Raw genomic sequence first — 18,122 nt, forward strand, 5'->3', positions numbered from 1 at the left:
ATAAATACTATGGGAGATGTACTTAGAAAATGAATGAAATAATACTGAAAAGTTGAAAGTGTAGTAAAATGGAAATTGTTCTTAAGTGCTGATTTTGTTTCTTAATGCCGTAATAAGGAGTTACATAACTATGTTTTTCTAGTTCTCTCTCTCTTCCTCTGATCTTTGAAGTGTGTCACTCTTTCATTTTGCCATTCAACAGTCTGACATGCAAAAGCTTTGTTCAGACAGTTTAATTTAATCACTGCCACTGGTTCAACAAGATGATAAAATCCCCTGTGCTGTACAACATCCAACATCCAGCTCACTGTTATCTGATACTGTTTGAAGCTTCTCTCATGAATGCATGCTGATAACACAAGAACTGCAAACATGTCATAAACAATATATTAATGCCCCAGCTGGAATTCCATTAGAATAAGAAGTAGATGAAGTTTAGGCCATTCATGTGGGCCAAGGTAATAAAATGTAATTTGGACTAATCTTCCCAAAGAATGTTCTGTGTTTGAAGCTGACAGTCTCCTATCACATGCAAAAGTAATTTGCTTGTTGACTGCACTGCAGACTTTTGAATCATGGCCTTTGTACTTCACACACCTTCCAGGTGTCTCAGCTAGAAGACAATCTGCCTCTTTGTTTGAATGGAAAGACATCTAAACTATAGATAATAAAATAAGCAGTGGGTACTTTAATGAATATTGCTCATCAAGATTGGAATTTGTGGAAATCGGAGACAGAAGTAAAGTCAAAACACAACAGAACACTTATTACTTGAAGTGTTAGTTTCAATGATAATGTCTTTAAGCTTTGCTAACTTCAAATATATGAAAATACCACCAATATTTAAGCATAAAAGCCTTACTCTATTTAGAAAATTGAAAACTATTGGAGGAAAGATGTAATTATAGTTTTGCAATTTGACGAAAGATCTATGAAACATTTTTCTTCTTTCAGTATTAAAAATATCTATTATCTGTGAGAAGATTGCTGACCTGATTAACTTGAATGTTACTTGTTGAAGAAACTATTTTTTCTCTTCATTTTTTAAAAATTTCAGAGTATTACAGGGGTACAAATGTTTCAGTTACATGGATTGCTTGTGTACTGCTTAAGTCAAAGTTATAAGTGTGCCCATCACCCAGATAGTGTACATTGTACCCATTAGGTATGATTTCACCCATCTCCTCCTTCTCCCTCCCACCTGCATGATTTCTGTTGAGTTTTACTTCCATCTGTGCACATGAGTGCTGATCGGTTAGTTCCAATTCAATAGTGAGTGCATGTGGTGTTTGTTTTTCCATTCTTGTTATACTTCACTTAGAAGGATGGTCCCCAGTTCCATCCAGATTGTTGCAAAAGGTATTAATTCATTTTTTATGGCTGAGTATTACTCCATGGTGTATATATACCACATTCTATTAATCCATTCACGAATTGATGGGCACTTGGGTTAATTCTGCATCTTTGAGATTATGAATTGTGCTGCTATAACCATTTGAGTGCAAGTGTCCTTTTGAAAAAGTGACTTTTTTTTCCTTTGGGTAAATACCCAATAGTTGGGTTGTTGGATCAAATGGTAAGTCTATTTTTAGTTCTTTGAGGAATCTCCATACTATTTTCCACAGAGGTTGCACTAGTTTGCATCAATTCAAGAATGTGTTGTTTTGGGACTTTTTGATAAAAGCCACTCTCACTGGAGTTAGGTGATACCTCATTATGGTTTTGATTTGCATTTCTCTGATGAATAGAGACATTGAGCATTTTTTCATATGTTCATTGGTCATTAGTCTCTTCTTTTGAAAAGATTCTGCTCATATCTTTTCTCCACTTTTTAATGGGGTTGTTTGTTTTTTTCTTGCTGATTTGCTTGAGTTCTTTGTAAATTCTGGTTATTAGCCCTTTATCAGATGTATAGCATGCAAATATTTTCTCCGATTCTGTAGGTTGTCCATTGCTCTGTTGATTGTTTTCTTACCTGTGCTTTTTAGTTTAATCCCATCTCATTTATTGATTTTTGTTGTTGCCATGATTACCACTGGGGTCTTTTGCATAAATTCTTTACTTAGGCTGATATCTAGAACAGTTTCTCCTACATTTTCTTCTAGAATTCTTATGGTTTCATGTCTTATACTTAAGTCTGTTATCCATCTTGAATTAATTTTTGTGAGTGGTGAGAGATAAGGATCCTGTTTCAATCTTCTACATGTGGCTATCCAGTTTTCCCAGCGCCATCTATCGAACAGGGATTCTTTTCCCCAGTGTATAAGAACTATTAAGAGAATAAAAATTTTGCTCATGGTCACTGCACAATAAATAATACTATGAAAAAAAATTTATACAGTACTTACTATGTCCAGGCACTGTTCTAAGAGTTTTACTTATTTAGACTCTTTCTCAAAACAACCTGTTTTATTTACAAATGAAGCAGAAGAGTCTAGTAGTTTGCTCTAAGTCCCACAGATCTTGGTGGAAATGGATTTAAACCCAGGCAGTCTGTTCCAGAGTCTGTACTCTGAGCAACTAAATTTCTATTGCACTCAGCAGGGGTTAGGTTTATGATAACATAAAAACTATTTTTTAAGTTTTATTTTGGTGAACACTGAAAGTTGGGGATGACTAATCCACATTATTGCTAGAGTGATGTAATTTGCAAACATGCTCACGTTCACTCCATTTGCAAATCTTATCTATGGTTCTTCATTTGTTGCCACTCTTTTTCAGGGCATGGAAGGAGCCTTTACAAATCTAATTTTACCTTCTGCATTTATCCTGCATGCTCCTAATGCTCCAGTGACAGCAATTATTTGCAGTCAATGGAATTTCTTGAATCTCACTTCAGTGAGTTTTCACTCATCAAACAAAAAAAAAGTGAACATTTATTATTTAACAGCCACTGTATCTAGGGATACATCAATGAAGAGAACAAAGATCTCTACCCTCATATAACTTACATTCTAGTCGAGGAAGACCAACTGGCAATAAATGTCATTGACAAGTAAATTACAGTATGTTAGAAGGTGGTAAGTGCTATGAGGAAGTGGTTAGAGCAGGGTAAGGGGAACTGAGAATATTTCTCCTTAAATATATGACTGTTATCTATTAAATTTCTTCTATATCAGTGAAAATGTCTTTCATTTTTTTAAATGGCTTTTTTGAGGTATGATTGACATACAGTAAATTACATATATATAAATTATACTATTTGAGATGTTTTAACCTGCGAAGCCACCACCACAATCAAGATGCTGAACGTGTCTATCATGCCCATTCATTCCCTCATTCTCTTTTGTAATCTTTCCTCATACTTTCCCTCCCAAACTCTCCTACTGTCTCTACCCTGTCCCAGGCAACCACTGATCTGCTTTCTGTTGCTCTAGATTCGTTTGCGTTTTCTAGAGTTTTATACAAATGAACTCATATAGCAGTATTCTTGTTTGTCTGCCTTCTTTTACTCAGCATAATTATTTTGAGATTTACCCATGTCATTTTGTGTATCAGTAGTATATCTTTTTGTTGCTGACCAGTATTCTATTGTATGGATATACTACCATTTGTTGAGGGATATTTGAGTTGTTTTAAGCTTTAGCTATTACAAATAAAGCTACTAAAAACACTCCTACAAGTTTTTGTATGGACATGTGCTTTCATTTCTCTTGGGGACATATCTAGGAGTACAATGGCTGGACATCTGTCAGTTGTCTAGTTAACATTTTAAGAAACTTCCAAATTGTTTCTGAAGTAGTTGTACCATTTTACATTCCCATCAGCAGTGTGTGAAAGTTCTAGTTAGTCCATATTCTTGTGGACACTTAGTATACTCAGTCTTTTAAATTTTAGCCATTCTAATAGGTATGTAGTAGTATCTCACTGTGGCTCTAGTTTGCATTTCCCTAATGACTACTAATATGTAGCATCTTCTCTTGTGCTTAGTTGCAATCAGTACATCTTCTCTGGTGAATATCTGTTCAAATCCTTTGTCCATTCAAAAAGTTGGGTTGTTTTCTTATTGTTTTAATAATTCTTTATGCATCTAGACATAAGTTCTTTATAAAATATATATTAAATATTTTGTAAATATTTTCTCCACATCTATGATTTGTATTTTCTTCTCTTACCAACATTTTTCAAAGAGCAGAAGATTTTAATTTTGATGAAGTCCAATTTATCATTTTTTTTTTTGCTTTTACAGATTATGCTTTTGGTGTCATATCTAAGAAATCTTTGCCTAACCTAAAGTCACAAAGATTTTTTTCCTAAATTTTCTTTTGAAAGTATTATAGTTTTAGTTCTCACTTTTAGTTCTATGCTCCATTTTGAGTTGAAATTTTTTATATGGTGATGAAAAGATTTACTAATTTCAGTAACTAATTTATTAATTTGGGTTTTTCTTTTTCTGGAAGACCCCAATAAAACAAGAAGGGGCTGGACTTTTATTTTAAGTCCTGTTGTTACATAGATGAGCCAATTCTAACAACTTTCTTTTTTTTTTTTGACAGAGTCTCATTCTGTTGCCCTGGCTAGAGTGCAGTGGCGACATTATAGCTCACTGCAAACTCAAACTCCTGTGCTCAAGTGATCCTCCAGGCTCAGCCTCAAGAGTAGCTGGGACTACAGGTGTGCACTACCACGCCCAGCTAATTTTTCAATTTTTTTGAGAGATGGCATTTTGCTCTTGCTCAGGTTGCTCTTCAATTCCTGATTGCAAGCAATCCTCCTGCCTCAACCTCCCAAAGTGCTAGGATTACAGGTGTGAGCCAACGCATCCAGCCAGCAATTTTTTTTTAATAACTGACCTTTCACCTAAGTTACCATTCTGTTTAACATTCCAGCTCTGTATACAGTAGGGCCAAGCTCATACTGTGGGCAAACAGCATTTTCTCCAGAGAATGAGTGCTCAGAGTGATTCTTATTGCTCCAGGCACTCCTGGGCTGCAGGTTATTGAGCTTAAGTGACCTTAACTGTTACTTTAATGTTTCTCCCATAGCCTAAATGGATTATTAGTGTTTTGAAAGTGTTAATATGCCTTTCTAAGAATTTGAATGATTACTAGGAAATAACTGGCACCAGAGAGAATCAGATTCAGATTTATTTTCCTAAGATACATTGTTTGTATTTTCTTCTGCATGCCGGTTACTGCCCATCTCATCGGTATACTGAGCAAAGCTAAATACTTAATTCATTACATCCTCATAATGAATGAACAGCAAAATTGGATTTGATGGAAAATAGTTCTTATTTCCTCTGTATTTCTTCTTGAATCTAAGACTTCACTTGGCTATCTCACTGTTCAGTTTTTTCCCCCCTTACTAGCATCCCTTGAGTACAAGAAAACAGCTTTAGTGTTACTAATTTGAGCAATTTTGAGTAAATAGAATTAGTAGTGTTACATATAAAGTAATTATAATGCCACTGTTTTGCACATTTTTAGCTTCCTTGGACTTTATTTGCAACACCATTACTCTATTATGTCTTAGGAAACAAAACAAACTATATGTGGCTTCGGTTCTCTGAAATTTGTAGCATATATCAACAGCTATAAAAACACTTTTCAGGAAAGAATTCTAAGAGATTGATTGTTTCACTTTCTCTCTTAGGAAAGTGACCCAAAAAATCAATCACAATTGTTTTATAAATATGCCTACTATGCACCAAGTTTTTGCTTCCTCTTTTAACAAAATTTATCCATCCATTAAGTCATAGACAAGTAAACAAAAATGAATTGTCATTTGCGTTATTTTATTAGTGTCATATGAAATTATGGCATATTATTGACTTCTTCAAGAATATTTTACTTGAGAGGCACAGTTTAACATGCACAAATCAAAATCAATATTGAATATGCATTAATTTTTTCAAAAACGCTGCAAGGCAATTTTTCACTACAAATCCCCTGTTGGTATTTATAGTTCTATAAAAAATTATCATTGTGACCAAATGATAGTTTAGCTAAGCTTTAATTATAAAAAATAGATTGTTATTTGCATTGCTGCTTTGCATCCCAGATGTATTTACTGGCCACTTAATTTATTTGTTCACCCTTTGCCAAAATGAAGTCAGGAAAGTTTGAAGCATTTTTGCTGACTAGATTTGTTTTAATATCACCAATTTTTTTTTCAGAGATTCCTATTAGTATAAGGATTATTACTTTTTACCTCCAGTGGATATGTGAGACTCATTGATACATTATAAAACCTAGTCAATTGTGTGATATGGACAGTCACTGCCAGCTTATAGGCTATTTAAACCATTTGCAGAGGTCTATACTTTAAATACAGAGATCCTAACATTCCAAAATCATATTTTGGACTTAGGTTATATGTAACCTAATGTTCAATTAATTCGTTCCTATGTCACGGGTACCAAATGCTCTCCTGACAGTAGGTGTTCATGCTATTGTTTTTGCTGCTAATGAAGAAAATATGAGAACATGTTAACTGAAGCTAATGTCACATATAAATCCTTTAAAATTTCTTTATGTGTCTCATCTAGCTCAAGTTACCCTTTATTCCTTTAAAGGGGCCTACTCATCTTCCCTCAAATGTGTTCTTTGATTCTCCTTGGATAATAATTTTTTTAAAAATCTCTTTTCTCTTTAATTCATTTTCTCTATCAATTTAAGGTTTCTGAATCTTATTTAAAGGCCTCTCATATTTCTAACTATAAGCACATTCTTTCCCTAATTAGATAAAAGGCACAGACCACTTTTCATTGTATCATCTATAGTCTTATGTATGATAACCACCCCATAAATTGCTGTTGAAGGAATGAATTTCTTATTTTCATTTTTTAAAATAGTTCATTAGTAATTTTTTAGCTGTATGTTCTTTCCCTGTTTCCGTATCTCTGTCTTCTTTCAGGAACATGAAATGGGAAAGAACACTGTAAGAGAGTGAATAGCCAGCTCTGCCATGAGAGATCACAATTAAGTTGATTTTGTTGAGTTGAAAATCTCTTGAAATTTGCCAATTACTTGTTCAGTTATAGTCAGGTGACCCCATGTCCTGGTTTGCCTAGGGCAGTGCCCTATTATCTTGTCCTCCTGTCCCATCTGTCAGCACCTCATTTCTCTCTCCTCTTCCTTATGATTCTCCCCAGGGGTTTTTGCAAAATTTGACTTTCTTGTGTAAACTTCCCATTTCCTTGTTTTCTGTCCCTCTTGTTCTTTTCAGTGGGGTCTTCTTTTCCCTGCCTGCACTTTTTCTGGAGGCTTCTTGGCCACCTTCTTAAGGTTCACATTCTGTCAGCTGTCTCTGCTTTATTGGACATCTGTTCGAATCTTATGGTTTCAAACCACTTCCTCTTTCCGAGGGATTTCGATGTGCATACTTCCAGCATGGACTCCCCTCTGAAGTCCGGTCCTGCCCCTCGGGCAACTCCACTGGCCAGTCCCTGCCTCACAGAATGAAACATGTCCAGATGTGAAAGTCATCCTTCACTTTGAGCTTCATTCAGCTGTTGTGTTTTCTATTTTGTATAAAGCCATCAATAAGCCCGAGATCCAAAAGGATTGAAACCTTGAGTGTGCTCTCACAACATACAATTTGCTACAAGTCCTGTAGCCTCTGTGTCCATACCATCTTCTGAATTTGTCCCTTTGCCCCATCCTTTACATACTTATTACCTATCAATTTGGTGAATTGCAATAGCCTCATAATTTCTAGTCTCTGGCTTCCTTTCTGTTAGACCCTTTTTCTAGGAAACATGTTTCTGAAACCTTCATTGACTTTCCAATTCTTAAAGAATTCCATTAAAAAAATTCCATTAATATCTTAGCTTGTTATTCAAGACCCTATATAATGGGTCTCAAAGGGCATCCCGTTTTACTTTCCAGGCCCCCCTTTCACACACTTCATTTACTAGCCCATCTGTTCCCTGGGTCTGCCTCAGGTGTCTAGCCTCCACTCTTTTGCCCTTGGCCAGAACTACACTTTCCTTATTATCACTTGTTGAAATTTTCCTCCTACTTCACGTGCCAACATAAATTCTACTTGTTCCACAAGCTAGAAATATAGCCTTCCTCTTCTAGTTCCACTTAGCTATTATCCATAGCTCTTGTGTGGCATGTACCTTTTTCTGTCTTGCATTCTGGTTATTTATTTCCTCTGCTAGATTATAAGGTCTTTGAAGACAGGATCAGAGCCAGTATTTGTATATAATGTGTGCTCAGCAAATCACCATAATTTTAAATGATCAACAAAATAATAAAATTAATTGTAAGGTCTTAGTCCTCCTGAACCTCTCAATATATGAGCTCTATCAACTCAATCAATTAGTTAAAAGCTTCAGCAATATGAATATTAAGACAAGAGAAAGAAAGAAATCACTTTACAAATCTACAGTTTCACACACATACTATAGGAGCGGGTAGTTTATTGAGTGTATTACACTTTCCCATGCATCATAAGGATATGCAATTAGGATCAAATGCAATATGTAAGAACCTTTTATCTCCCCATACTTTTCTCATAGCCTAAATACAGGCTGCTTCCATTTTTGTTATTCTTATTAGTTTGTTTGGAAGTATAGGCATTAACATGTGAAACATCATCTTCCTTTAAAATACTCTTATACAAGACAACTTTGAGTTTGAAAGCAGTATAAATCTTTTGTTTTCATTAGCTGTGTGACCTGAAACAAGTTATGTAATCCTGAAGTTCTTCAGTTTTTTAATCTGTAAAATGGGGATAATAATCATATTAATCTCATAGGGTTGTTGTGAGGAATACATGAACTACATAATGTAAAACATGAAAACAGAGATTATCACATAAAATGAGCTCAAGACTTTTAAACCATTACTATTATTGTTTTCTTAGGTGACTATTAAACCCTTTATAAAATCATAAGAGAAATGGTAAAATCGAAAATGTTACATTTTAAGATTAAGTTTTGAAATTTGAGTTTTGAAATGTAAAGTTTAGGAGAAAATGTCATTTTAATTCTCACTTTGGGGCTTTAATTTTCTGTAATATATATCTGCTCCTTCATGTATGAGTGAAATAAATAATGAATTAAGAAATATAATATTGAATGGGATCATAGAACTCACAAATGGAATTTTTCATTAGGCAGTTGTTAAGAAGGGACAAAATGTCCTTCATCCAAAAATAAAAAGTTAGCAATTTGGAGGACCAACCTTTTAATAACGATAAAATGTGAATAATGAAGTCTACATCATTCATTCATTCACTCACTCAAACACATTTGTTGAGCACCTGCTGTGTGCCAGGCACTTACGTAGGTGCTGGGGATAAAGACTAAAAGGAATGTTGGCCTTCAAGTAGCTCTTTGGTGATGAGAGACAAAAAGGAAATTTCGACAACAGTTAGGGCACAGGGTATCCACACTGTAACAGAAATGTTGTAGGAAGCCCTGAGGGAGGCGTTCATTCAACATGATGGATTGAGAAGGGGGGATGCTAGAGCTGACATGCGAAGCACAAGCAGGAGGGAACTAGGCAAATAAAATGAGGAAGGGTCTTTCAAGATGAGGGAATAACATGCTAGGTTGCCAGGTGTCTGGAAGAAAAGGCAGGAAGAGAGGCTAGAGGTCGTCTGCTGGACCAAGATATTTTTTACTTAAATGAAAATCAAGAAACACGGTGGTTAAGTGCACAAATCTGGAATCCAATTGTCCAACTGAGATGAGTTCTTATCCTGGTTCTATCACCTACTAGCTGTGTCAAGAATTGGGCTGTCTACTCAGCCCAAGCCTTAGTCTCCTCTTTTATAAAATGGGCATAATAATAATAGCCACCTCACTGGATTTTTGTGAGAATTAATGGAACAATCTATGTAGAAAGTGCTTAAGTGGCTGACAAAATGGTAAAGCCTCAATAAATATTAGTTATTACTATTACTATAGCAGAGAGATTTGCAGAGCATGAATAGAAGGTGTGATTCATTCCACCAGATTTGTGCCAGGAAGTGCTTTATCATAGGAGTTTGCCAAGCCAAGAAAGGGAAAGAGAGATGGGCCATCAGGTAAGAGGGAGTAGACAGTAAGCAAAGAAGTGTGAAAAGATTGGGGTGTCTAAGGAAGATGAGTTTTCTGTGGTGAGCACAAAGGGAGGTGTTGTAGGAAATGAGGTGGAAAGGTAAGCTGTGGAGTGTTTTAAGCAGGTGAATGGCCCTGTTAGTTCTGAGCTTTAGAAGGATAACCCTAGTTGGCATTTGGAGGGATTGATGTGTAGGGCGGTGGAGGGCAGGTGATGTCTGAAAGCAGAGAGACAAATTAGAAGGCTATTATAACAGCTCTTAGCATTATAATAGCAACTTAGTAGTTGAACTTAGAGCAGTAGTTAGAGAGGCTAAATACACGTGTGCACTGATTTGATGAGGTGAGTGAATAAGAGGGAGAAATTGAGGATGCCGCTGAGACATCTAACTCACATGGCAGAGTATTGTCAAGATGAGCTAGGCTTTGTTACAGTAACAAAGACATCCTGAAGTATTAGTGATTTAATATAACAAGGTTTATTTCTTCCTCCTGCAAGTTCCAGAGCAGGTCAAGTGACTCTTCTGAGCAGTTCTGCTCCATGCAGTGACCCAAGGAACCAGAGTTTGTCCATTTTGTGGCTCTGCCATCTGAACTGTGGCTTCTAAATCACCGTTGATGAGAAATGGCAGCATGGACATCTCACACTTGCTCCTATTTCCTTCAACTGGAAGTAGCACGTGCTTCTTAGAACCACCCTACTCCCAGTATTAAAATCCAGTGACAGAGCAAGCAGTAGACATATAAAAATATTCTAAAAGGAGAAATATATGTAATACCTACTGAAAGATTAAAATATAATTTTTAGAAAATATCACCTGTGTGGAAACAGTTTGTTTTTCAAAAAGTTAGACTTTTCAATTCCTTAGTTCAGTCCTTTACTTTTTAAATTAGTAACATTTTATGGTTCTAAAAATGTCTTTAATATTGATAAGACTTGTAATGTCCCCCCCAACCCTCCCACCCAGCTTGCTTATATTTCTGTCCATGTGCTTTAGAAATTTCTCTCCCTCTGGACAGCTTTCTCATGGTTTCATGAGGGTCAGAAAGGATATTTGCTTGTTAGCTCTTGGCTTCAGTGGACTAAGTATTTTGAATTCTGTATTGTTCATCTCTAGGATAATAGGAAAGTAATATTCAAAGATCATATAGTATAGAAATCATTTGGCAATTTAGTAAAAGTTTATTAATTTAGAATACATGAGAGAACAGCAAATCTGTCTTAATGTATAGTCTTAACACAGACTACTCTAGTTGAAATGCAGTTTTAATATCTTACAGACTCAGTACATATAGTAAACTAAGCTACAAATGGATAATACATAAAATCACGCAAGTTAATGAAAAAATAGGTCTTTAATGCACTATGTAGTAATGCATCAAAAATATGTCTTTCAATAATTTCTGAAGTACACTGAAAGTATTGTAAAATTTCTGTGCCTTTGGTTTAAAATATCTAGGGCTAAGACATATAGAGAAAGAAGTTATTTGATAAATTTTGCTAAATTAGAATCACATGCTTCATATTAGAAAAAACAGATTACAAGGAAGTAGAAATTTTTACTATATTTTCTCATTCTTTTGGTTACATGCAGGATATTAAGTTATGACTCATTCTGAGAAGTCCAATGTTTAGTCCTTTTCATATTAAAATACTTTTGAAATAAGAAAGGGATTCTTTATCAAAACAAACAGATGAATTATGAATACTATATATGCACAGATATTTTATTTCAACCTTTTGGAGTGTACCACTGATGATTAATATTGAGGAGGTCACATAGATTACTATTAGTAAATATGAAGTGTGAAGGATTACTGTGTATTTATCTTTGTTTCTTTCATGTTGTACACGATTTACTGCTATAATTGCAACGTTGTCTTGGTGAACTACAGAGCCACTATTGCTGTTTGGAGTTTGTATGTTATATACTTATTTAACACCATATTTTTTTCATTCTTTTCTGTAAAATCAAGCTCTTGCCTAAGTGATTTTTCACAGTGTAGTATCAACACATGGAAACTGGGGCTTTGTATGATTCTTTTAGGAAATTAACCCACAAGAAGAGTGTCTACACAGCAAAATGCTGTGTAATGTTGAGGCACTACTCAAGATAATTTAAACTGAGTGTATTATTCTGAAGTCTCATCTAAATTACCAAAATTGGTCTTATATTGATCCGATTCATCACATATTGCTCTATACTCCTCTTAACACAAACCATCACTGTGGCTTTGAAATGTATTAATTCTTAGACAATCTTGGAAAGCTAGGGTGAGCTATAAGAAATTGAAACTTTCAACTGTGTTAACTTACAAAAATGGCAACTTCATTTGGTTGAATCCAATACTTTAAATGAACAAAACACAGTGAGTTTGTCTTCTGTACTGGATTCCGGACAGCATCCTGACTCAAAATTCCCGAGGTAGAGCCAAAGGGAATTTTCTATCCATTATTTTAATGGGACAGACAGCAATATTGGTCCTGTAGTTCACCAAGGCATCATTGCAATTATAGCAGTAACTGGTGTACAGCATTAAGGAAACAAGGATTAAGGGATAGTCATCTTTCACATTGCATATTTGCTAATAGTAATCTATGCACCCTCCCCGACATTAACACTGAATGTAGGTAGGAGGGAGTCTGTTAAGTAGGCTCGCTCCTCTGTTCTGAGAAAGCGAGTGAGTGTTAATCAGCTGTGGGCGGTGGGTCCTAGAGCAAACCCCTCATGGCCAGTCAGAGCTCATCTAGAAAGTGAGCCCAGGCAGTTCCAGCCTGATTCCTTTTAATGTCACAGTTCATTTGCAGAACCATAACTGGAATCAAGAATTAAAAAGCCTTGTATAAAAGTCAGTAACATTAAACCTTTAAGACTCATGTTTCATGTGTCATAAAAAGTCTATGAAAGGATTTTATATTCTGTACAGTGTTTTAGCACTTTCAATCACTTTTTTTTTCAACATAACTTTTGTGAACACTTTTATAGCCTCTAAATGAAAAACTAAACTATGTGTCATTCAAAAAAACGTTTTATGGATCACAGAATTTAATAAAAGTTCTGTACCATAACAAGTGCCTGATAAACCTTTATTAAAATTCATTAAAAATATTGAAAAATATTTTAACAGAAATTAGACCTCACGTTTTGGTAAACATGACAAATTGCTCTTCGGAGAGTCTACTTGTTTATCACATATGCAGATCCTTTAGTAGTGAAATAATGGAATGTAAGAATAAATGATCTAATATTCAACTTTAGGAAAATATTTCTTTGTATGTGGTAGGAACAATCATCTTAGTTTCCTGTCTGCAAAATCTACAATAATTAGGAAATATGTAGTACAGTTTACTGCATACAAATAAAAAAGAAAGGAATGGAAAATATTTCTAAAAATATATAGTATATAACCTGGTATTTTCTTATATTAGAACCACACCAGAGTGATTGTCCCATTGTAGTTCTCAGGGTTCAGAGAGCAGACAAGACGAGGCCTTTCTAATACATTTAGGAATTCATGCTCTGAGATACATTTCCTTTATACCATTTTATTTTTTCTATAGGATTATGTATATATAAAGGCTCTGGATTGGTGAATCAGTGTGCAGAATTATATTTTATATTTCTATATACCTATTTATACATATATATAAATTAAATATCCAAGAATCTAGAAATCATATAGGTATATATGTCCATAAGTATGTCTACATACATATAGATATATAGACATAGATGCACGCACATATAGCTACACGCACAAGAAAACATTGACGTTTTAGAGGGGGAGAGTTGTTTGTTCTTTTGGAGTGTCAACATTTTCAGGGTGTGTGTGTATGTGTTTTCTGTAGATTCAAAAACCTCCAAGTGGTAGGTAATCTTAGAGCTCATCTATTCTAGCTGCTTGAATTAATCATGGATTTCCACTGCAACACCCCCAGTGAAGTGGAAAGGACCCTTCATTTGTACACTGCCCTTTGCTGTGGACCTCTGTTTATGAGGTCCATCATTCCAGGCAAAAACATATCTGGTCAAGATTCCCGGGACTAAAATTGTACCCAATTAAAGAGTTGATATGGCTGTGATTTTACTTAGCAGATGGCAGTTGAAACATCATATTTATAAAATGTTGGATAAGTTTCCTTGGACTTTGTACAAGGTTAAAGATTTCTGTTAGTGCATGTATTCATAACTTTGGTTTTTTTATGCCATCTAGTTTATACTAATCTCTCTTTCAGTGGTCTTTAATAATTCTCATAAGACCTTTTAATATCAGTGTGGCTTGCATCAGGAGGACAAATGGCCTGGAAAAGAGGCAATACAGGGTGATTCACATAGTTTTCTTGTCCAAAAAGATGAAATAACTTTTAGGTGTATTATTTGTAGAGAAAACACTCAAGGTTCACGATGATTTCAGGTAGCATAAACATAACCTATTTCTGCATTATGTTCTAAGTTTTGGTGTTAATATCTGTTGTCTTGACAGCAGCCATAATTTATGCTTTTAATTATACTTTTTTTCAGCTGTAAACTCATATTGTTTCTTTACAGTAATGAAGTCACTATGCAGCAATGTCATTGTCATAAAGCCATGAGACATAATGAGAACATGACTGGAAAACAATCCTGGGCAGAGAATGATATAGCATATTTAAAGGTGAATGGGCAAAATTCTGTAAGTAAATAAAAACAGTAGAAGAAGATGTAAAGATAAAATGTGTATATCATTAAAACTTTACAAGTACTATACATTATTTCTATAACACTGTTATGTCTGCTTTTTGGTTTTCTGTTGAAATTGTAGCATCAAAAGAGTGGATCAACTTTGGATTAAGTTCAAGCCTTTAGGTACCAAAAAAAGATGATTCTATCTCATTTTTAAAGACCCCCAGAAAAGAAGATTGTATGAGCTTTCTTGGTAAACCAGTTACAAACATATTTGTAAGAAATTCTCTTTTAAGCCTAAAGTACTTGTGCTGCATTTTCTTTTGCTCAGCATTTTTTCTTTTTGTGTTTTCTTTATTTTTTTTTACTTGAATTGCTTAACAGTTCCTGCCAACTGTACCTCCCAAATACCTTTCCAAACTGCCACCTACTTTCTATTGTTCTGACTTTTCAAAGTTCCACCCTAATTCTGTCTTCACACTGCTACAAGAAAAGATTCCTTAAAATGTAACTCATACCATTTATACTTTTGCTTAAAACTCTCTGAAAGTTACACTTTGCCTTCAGATAAAATTTAAACATCTTAATAAGGCACAGAGGCTCCTCTATAATCTGGCCGCTGCGTGTCTAGCTACTTAATATTTTGTTTTCTAGAGAATTAATTTTAGTTCCTTTTATTTTTCATTATATAAATAAAAGCAGCTGGCATTTGCTGACCACTTACCATGTGCTAGGTGCTCTGCTAAGCAATTTTACATCTTCCCAGGCTTCTCTAAGTTATTGATTTCCAACATAAAAGAAGACTGGGTTTTTTTCTTCTCTTTTTTTCTTAGTTATATACCTTATCTACCTATTTTCTGTCAAGAACCAGGGATAAAATAGTGAACAACAGAAAACAAAATCCCTGCCCTGATGGAGCTTACACTCTACTTTTGTTTCCAATCAAATACATTTGGTAATTACTGGTCTGCAAAAGAACATGAAAATTTTCTCTGGGAAGGAGGGTGCACAATAAGGAAGACAAATTTGCAGTGAAGGGACTGGGAGAGTAGTGTGAGGAGGGAGAGGGAAGGAAGAATCATTGCATTTCATAGTTCATTGATTCAATCAGCTAAAGTCTATGAACTCAGAAGAGCTGTGATTCCCACTCAACCTTCACCCCACACAGGTTCCACGCTCAGGTTGCCCAGAATTCTGTGCAGTTGCCCAGACTCCAAAGATCTCTCAGGCCACCTTGCCTCTGCTCCACACTGTGCTTAAGTCCATCAAGTCCTTAAGTCCATTAAGTTTCCTGAGCCTGCACTTACTAATGGCTTAATAGGAGCATTAATGCAACCCCAAATCCCTCCTGACCCCCCTACAGGCTCACCAGTTATTCCTAAGATTCTCCAGGTATGTTTGACGTTCACTTATGTTCAGTAATCTCCCATCTGGTCCCACCTGTGTCTGTTGCTTGGATGCTTATCTGACACTTGTTTGAAGCCCTGTTGCCACCACTGCAAGAATGCAATGAGTGGTGTTCCCTGGACCCACCAAGCTGTAAGCCCTAAACGTCTAACAGTGGTCCAGATCCTTGAATCCCTCACCACGGCAGCAGAAGCCAGGCCACCTGCCCCACTCTGCATGTCAAGGCCTTCCGTTCACCAAAGCAGCAGGGCTGGTGCTGCTGAGGGTCACGCACTGCCTTCTGAAGACAGCTCTTTCCATGATTGGCTTCTTGCTATTCTTTCCAACTTCTCCCCCAGCCACCATCTCCCCTGACCAAACCTCCCCTCGCCTCCAACAAACCCTCAAGCCAATTCCCCAGTCCTGGCATAAGCCCGCCCTGCAAGTGTGACTTTTTGGGTGATTTGTTTGCTTTTCCCAGTGAACTGTAAATTCCTTGCAGGAAGAGGAGGACGTGTGCCCTTCCTGAATCCCACGTTCCACTGCAGCTGTCTCTTTTTGCTTTCTCCTCTGTCTTTTCTTTCCCTTCTTATTTGTTTAGCCAGATGTGATGGTTAATTTTACATGTAAACTTGGCTAGGCCATGACACCCAGATATCTGGTCAAATAGCAGTCTAGACGTGGCTGTGAAGGTATTGTTTTGATGAGATTAACATGTACATCAGCAGACTTTAAGTAAATCAGACTACTCTGCATAACGTGGTGGGCCTCGTCAAATCAGTTGAGGGCCTTAAGAGAGAAAAACTGAGGTCCCCCGAGAAAGAAGGAATTCTGCCTCCAGACAGACTTTGGATTTGAGCTACACCTGCTCTTCTCTGGGTTTCCAGCCTCCTGGACTACCCCATAGAATTTGGACTTGACAGTCCCCAGATGTGAAAGCCAATTCCTTAAAATAAATCATTCTTTATCTGTCTCTTCCCGACATAACCATTCTATCATCTACTGGTTCTTTTTCTTTGGAGAACCCTTATTAATACACAAGACCCCTTTTCATATCTATATTTTAAATATAGTCTGATGAAAATTCAACTTCCTACATCTCTTCCTTCTTTCTCCTCTCCCACCCATCTCTTCCCCATTTCAGCCTCTGCAAAAGTTTTTGAACTTTGGCTGTTAATTTAAAAAAACTAATTTTTTTTTGGCTGTAGACAAAGTAAATTTTCTTTATAAGAAAGTGGTACAAGAATTAAATAGACATAAGGAATAGTGTAGGACTTAGAGTATAAGACCCTGGCTCCAGATTGCTTGGATTTGAATCCTGGCTGCAATGAATTGAAGTGTGTCCTGGGTGAATTATCTAAAACTCCTTTGCTTTTCAGTTTCCTTACCTGTGAAAGGGGATAATAATAATTCCTATCTCATAGAGCTATTATGAGGACTGGATGAGTTTATAGTTATAAGGCACTTAGAGCAATGCCTGAAACATAGTAAGTGCTAACAACAAATGTTTGTGACATAAATAGCAATTTTATAGCCCCCATTATAAGCTATTTAACTATGGCTGATGACCAAACTGGATTTGATAATAACCATTCATCATTTTATAGTATATTCCCAGAACAGTGAAAGTGAACAAAATTATTTATTTACATTTTTTCTGACTATAACCATCATATATATTTATTTTCAGAGAAGATGGAAAATGCAAAGACATAGGGAGAAAATTAAAATGTCTGTAATCCAAATCTATAGACCAGGGGCCTACAATTTTTTTCTGGGGCCAGATAATATTCTAGGCTTTGTAGGCCATACAGTGTCTCTTGTGACTACTCAACTCTGTGGTAGCAGAAAAGCAGGTACATGAATGGGCATGGCTGTCTTCCAATAAAACTTTATGTTCAGAAACAGGCCTGGTTAGATTTGGTGCCTTGGGCCATAGTTTGCTGAGCATTGCTCCATAATTACTGCACGCACATTAGTGATAATTCTCATCTGTCTTTTCTCTATGCACACATATATATGTCAAAATCATTGTAAATAAAAATTGCAATTCTGCCTTTTCACTGAATATTTCT

Source organism: Lemur catta, chromosome 13 (genome assembly GCF_020740605.2).
Source record: "Lemur catta isolate mLemCat1 chromosome 13, mLemCat1.pri, whole genome shotgun sequence".
NCBI lineage: Eukaryota > Metazoa > Chordata > Mammalia > Primates > Lemuridae > Lemur > Lemur catta.